At 31.5% G+C, this 6,017-nt stretch overlaps 1 protein-coding gene and 1 pseudogene across 2 annotated transcripts in view; one reads left to right on the top strand and one right to left on the bottom strand.

Annotated features, from left to right (window-relative positions):
* Positions 1-1,417: 1,417 nt before the first annotated feature.
* Positions 1,418-2,812, bottom strand: LOC118646841 (annotated as a pseudogene).
* Positions 2,813-3,035: 223 nt separating this feature from the next.
* LOC105838803 (bicaudal D-related protein homolog) overlaps positions 3,036-6,017 on the top strand; it is a 42,099-nt gene continuing 39,117 nt past the window's right edge. The window contains exons 1-4 of one of the 2 annotated variants that reach the window (XM_036290656.1): positions 3,036-3,973; positions 4,173-4,234; positions 4,757-4,819; positions 4,996-5,054. The gene's annotated coding sequence lies outside the window, so the exon portion shown is untranslated. The remainder of the gene's footprint in view (positions 3,974-4,172; positions 4,235-4,756; positions 4,820-4,995; positions 5,055-6,017) is intronic. The other variant, XM_036290658.1, reaches the window with a different exon arrangement.

Here is a 6,017-nt window from a genome sequence, read left to right as displayed (position 1 = left end):
ATGTAACGGCGTTCCCTATTGACCCACACCGTCGCGTGTGTTTATTCATTCGCCATGGGACAGCCAATCGCCGGGCGCGATAGACGGGTCCGTGATGTCGCTACGGTCGCTCGAGCGACGAGTCACACAACATAAATTCGTCTGTGCCGTGAAGTGCGCCGAGAAACCGAACGGTTTTCAGAGCAATGATTCGTTCCCGCGGAATGTGACAACACTGCGCGACGATAGTACGAGGGGACAAGGCGAATCAAAACGCTGATCAGCGCCTCGCTTTACCGTTCGAATGAATAATGATTGGCCACGGGAGAATTTAGATTTTACTTGAAATTTGGCAGAGACGCCGAAGGACGCCGAGTAAAATTCCTAGATACTCTAGCGAATTCTTCTATCGTATTGGTCTCCATGACAACAGATACGGGACGACGCATTCCAATTATTTCGAATAGCTTGAAATTTTATGGCATTATCAACATTTTGAATTGTATTTGAGTACATTTTCAGTGGCCTCACGTTATAAATAAAATTAAATCTGGAAATTTTACCTAAAATCTTAAAAGGTTTCTCGTCATTGTTACTCAATTTTTTTCGCTTAGTTTGCGTCTGTTTCCTATACCTACTTTTTTATACAACTGCTACGAAGTCTTTACCTAAATGTCAATAGAAAGTCCAATTCTTCAAATATTTCAAAAATCAAATCCCTTGCTTTCTATTTGATATTTAGAAAAGTATTGCTATAGCCATCTGTACAAATAAAATATATATCTATTTGTTATAAAATTCGTAAGAATATATATGGGCCTTACTATAATATAAAAGTAGCAATTCAAAATTAATAAAAAATTATATTAAAATATTATAGCATATATGTAGATATATTAATTCAGATACTTAGTTATACACAGCTTACATATTACAAAACTTATAAGTTTGTTAAATTTATACATAGAAAAAAAGCAAGTGATCCATTTGTTCATATACCTTGTATATAAATAAAATAATTTAGAAAGTTCATGTCTATTGACTAGAGAGTCATGTATGAACCTCCTTAAATAAAATTTTTTAGTACATTAATAAAACTTTAATAAATACTCGTGTAAGTTTCTTTAAATCCAGTAATTCATTTAAAAATTATTTCCCTAAAATAATAAAATAGGATAATTTATGTTGCTTAAGTTATTGTAAGCCAAATTTTTCATTGTTTTCTTCTTTATATTTATTTATTTAATTTCAGAACATTCAAATATTTACAACCAAAAATAATAATAAATATGCAAGCAAGCAAGAAATTTTATTAACAAGAGCCAATTAGAGATACTATTGTTAAAAGTTGCAGAGCAAAAGCTTATTGGAATGCACATATTAATAGATGGCTTTTGATGGATAATATATGCAAATAAAAATAAAATTATCATAATATATTGTATTGTTCCTTAATTCTTTTTTTTATTGTTTGATTCTTAAATTTAAATTACAATTAAAAAACATCTGATATATGTAAGAAATTATCAACATTTACTTATATGAATTCAAAGAGTATAAAATAACATAATTAATTGTGCAATTCTAATTCAAAATCGTCTGAATTGCTTTTTAAATCTCTCATAATCGTCCGTCGCCTTCTCTCCATTATTTTTTCATTTTCCTTGAATGTCTTCTTTGGTAGTGCATTTTTTCTTGTTTCCAGATTCCTGCTGTGACTTTTGGAAATCTGAGTCTTCTATGTTGACTAAAATTACAATAAATTTCATTCACAATTATATCTAACGTAAATAATTTAAATGTATAAAAACAAAGAATGCGTAGTTAGTAAATGTTAATGTAGTTAATAAATTTTTGATAACTTAGGAATACTATATATATCATGTGTATTTCATGTATGCATAGGATCACTGCAGCAGTTGCAGAACAATTACCAGTAAATAATTGTTTAAGAAAAATATTAGAATAATAAGACTTCAAAATAATAAATTGCAAATATTTGTTTAAATTTAAACTTTATATCAATTTAATTAAAATAATATTTTTTACTTGAAAATGATAATTATATATTGATTTTTTTCTATTTGTTTATTAACTGGAATACTGATCCAATCCTATCTATGAAAAATAACAAGAATAAAATTCATACATCTGTTGTGTTGTACAAAATTCACAGCTATATTTGCAGAAACAAACTGTGAGAGTCCATCTTTTTTTTGTGTCTGTCCCAAAGAAGTTTAAATTTTGCTTCCTTTGTAGCTTCAATATTACAAATTTTGGTTCTGAAAATTAATTGTGCTTTTAAGAAAAATATTGATTATAAAACTTTTGTTTTAAAAACTGTACAACTACAAATAAAGTTGAATCTTCACTTAACGTTGCTTTAACTTTGACAAGTTAATTCCACACACTTGCATGCGATATACATTTAACATTTTAAAAATATTTATTGTATAATTGTAATATAAATGTACTTACTCTATGCCAAGATTGACTTCTTGAATACCAGATAGCATTTGATTCAAAAGCATTTCCTCATTACGATTGGTCAAACTCTGCCTCAAATATTCTGGTACCGCAACACTGCTTCCTCTGGCGAGCAATATAATCCCTTATCATTATTCGTACTATTCGATGCATCGTTATTATTTTTACTCTTGCGCTTCGACAATTCTTCTTCTATATACTTGACCATGTAAACAGAAATAGTTATATAAGGATACAAGATATACAAATGCAATGATTAATAATTTCAATAAAATACATTCCCTGATTAAATATCAATAATAAACGTAAGAGAAAAAGAAGCAAACGTCGCTGTACGTACATTTCTTCATCCTCATTGCATTTATTGTTCTCTGCGTTAAATTGCATTCCAATGCTGGTGTCGTATGTATGCATTGTTCAGCTTGTTTTGTGTTCTTCAGCGCAGCCATATTTACCATTCTTCTGGTTTTCATATTAAAGGGATCCAACTAAATTAATAGACCTCGCGTTACCTTTCCTATCTATCGTGTATTTTACTTTTATTACGTTTGCATATAAAAGTGTCTTACCGTCAACACACGAATGAGACGCTTTCTTCAAGCGCCAAACCAACAATATCGACGCCAGCCGGTCTCTCGCGGAGTTTCTGAATGATCTTCATCTCCTCGATTTTCTCCTTGAAATAAATCTCTTAATCTAAGTTATATGCTACATAATTAATAAAAAACAGAATAATGTGGAATCCTAACTTGGACATTTTCTCTCTCGCTGTCAAACCGAGAAGCTTCGCGTTTCCTTAAAGGTTTCGTCTTCTTCTTCTTTTTAAACTGGATATTATGCGTTTCGTCGTCGTCGCATCCCAATCTTTCTTAATTAATTAAACCTGCTACATTGAACTACCTCCTTCCAAGTAAAATCAAAACAGGGAGGTATTTTCAAGGTTAGTTCCGTCACGACGGAATCAATGTTCCCAAACCGACTGGAAAAATTATTGTAAATAAAAAAATACATTTTTATTAAAAAAACAATATTTTTTTGTTACTTTATATAAATTTAATGTATAGATAAAATAATTTATTTAATAATATAATATTTAATGATAATTGTTTTCATAATATATATAACGAATCTATCGAATCAATTGTCGATCGATGTGGGAGATCGATTTGACTCATATTTTAATTTACGCATACTTTTTATCTTTATGTAAAAGTAATTACAATTTGTGAAACATGAATTAATAATAATTAGCTTTATTAGTGTGAAAAACGCAAAGTTCAAAACAGTATATATTATATATATTGCAGAAGCACTCATCTTGACGCGTGAAGTTAGCGCTAGAGATGATCATCTCTGGCTCGAGCCAACTTAATACAGTTCTCTGTTATTAGGGGTTCACATGCCTTCCGGAACGGAACGGGACGCTGGGTTCACTTTCTTTCCGGAACGGAACGGGGCACGGGACAGATCAGCTCCCGATCGAGTGGCATCGCAATTTGTCTAATTGGTAATTATAACGTATATTCATCTTATATCGTGTTCCGTTTGAACGCGTATCCTTGTTTAAACGTAGATCGCGATGCGTGGAGCGGTCGCATGCAACCGTAATATCCGACATTCGCATATCCGTGCGAAAGTCGATTACGCGGGAAAAGTATCTCATCCCTTCGCCATGTTAATTAACAGCGTTCCTTTTTCTCTTGCAGAATCCGTAATAATCCTGAGATGTATTGGCCCTGGGAGCGGATATCGTTGCGACGTTCGATTGGTAAGTGAAATTTACATTCAATTCGACATTGTAACAAAAGTCATTGAACGGTCGAATAAGTCTCATCGCGCTTCACGTCTCGACACATTTTATTTCACATTTTGGTATTTTTTGTATAATTATTCTCGCGAGCGATCGGAGCGATTAACGTACGTGATAATCGCATTTTCGCGATAATGCGACAATTATTATAAAAAAGTGTTCAAAAAAATTACGTCGGTCAATGTACGAAAAATTTGAGTGCAGGTTACGTGCATAGAGTTGTCTCGCCTGATAATTCATTTCTAGGCATCTTACGCAGGGTAAGATAGTCGTAGACCTTATCGATCTAGCCACTGTTGCGTGGCGATCGATAATTGGGTCATTAATGTGTAATCTGTCGCTGCCGGGTGATGGCGCCATCGTTATTTTTTTATATCTCTCTTAACTCCGCGAAGAGAGCCAAGGAATCACCGCGCGAAGTTAATCCGCACGATAAATGAAACCGCCTCATTTTAATTAACATTAACTCGTTATTTTCAGAACGCAACGAATATGGAACGACCGCCGCTGCTAGAACAAGTGATATCACAAAGTATTTAATCGGTAAATGTCTTATTTACGTTAAATTTGCGTCACAATTATAATATTTGCTCGAATGCGTACATATCCATACGTTCGAACGCAGATCGCGATACGTTAATCGTGGCCCACGAAGTTGACTGTGGGCAGGAAAGAAACTTCTATCGCCATTCTTAATTGCATTTTTTTCTCATTTTCAGAAGGCGACGGAGGTGGAACGACCCGGCGCTGTATAGAACGGCATCGCAGATCATAACTGGTAAGTGTAACGTACACATCTCAGTAAGCAAAAAATAATTTAAGATTTTGTAAATCATAAACTAATACAATATAACATAAACTAAGATTTTATTTAATTATAACTCTATCGTAGTTTATTATAACATTAAAATAACATTAATATGTATCAAATTTGTTAATTCTTTTTATGAATTGTGATAATGATTTATTTGATGTTTTCAACATTATTTTAATTTTATACATACAGCTTTATACTTAAATACTTAAATAATTTTTATTCGTCAGCCTATTGCAGAAATTATTTTTTGCAACACTCTGTGTATCGTAAAAATTCGATATTTTCTGCAATTGTCAGCCTATTGTAGAAATTATTTTTTACAACACTCTGTGTACTGTAAAAATTCCATATTTTCTGCAATTGTCAGCTTATTGCAGTAATTATTTTTTACAATGCTCTGTGTATTGTAAAAATTCGATATTTTCTGCAATTGTCAGCCTATTGCAGTAATTATTTTTTACAATGCTCTGTGTATTGTAAAAATTCAATATTTTCTGCAATTGTCAGCCTATTGCAGTAATTATTTTTTACAATGCTCTGTGTATTGTAAAAATTCGGTATTCTCTGCAATTGTCAGCTTATTGCAGAAATTATTGTTTGTCGCACGATTTGTAACAAATGCATCAATCGACCTGTTGCTATTTTACAGTTGTTGAGATTGGCCGTAAAAATTGCAGCGTGCAGAATTATTTAATTTTAAGACATTATTATAATGTTTATTATTTATTATTATGTTTTATAAATGCTTAAAAATGTTTTAAATATTTACAATTTAAAATTTTTCCAAAATAAATATATGTTAAAACAAAATTCTACAATCTGAGGAAAACAATAAAAAAAATTTTTTTTACAATTTTTTATACACTTTTATTTCAGTGCCCATTTTTATAATATTATTATTATTATTTCAAAATCTACATAAAT

Source organism: Monomorium pharaonis, chromosome 8 (assembly GCF_013373865.1).
Source record: "Monomorium pharaonis isolate MP-MQ-018 chromosome 8, ASM1337386v2, whole genome shotgun sequence".
Lineage (NCBI taxonomy): Eukaryota > Metazoa > Arthropoda > Insecta > Hymenoptera > Formicidae > Monomorium > Monomorium pharaonis.
Note: the sequence above shows the minus strand (reverse complement) of the source record. Positions and strands in the feature narration are given on the sequence as shown.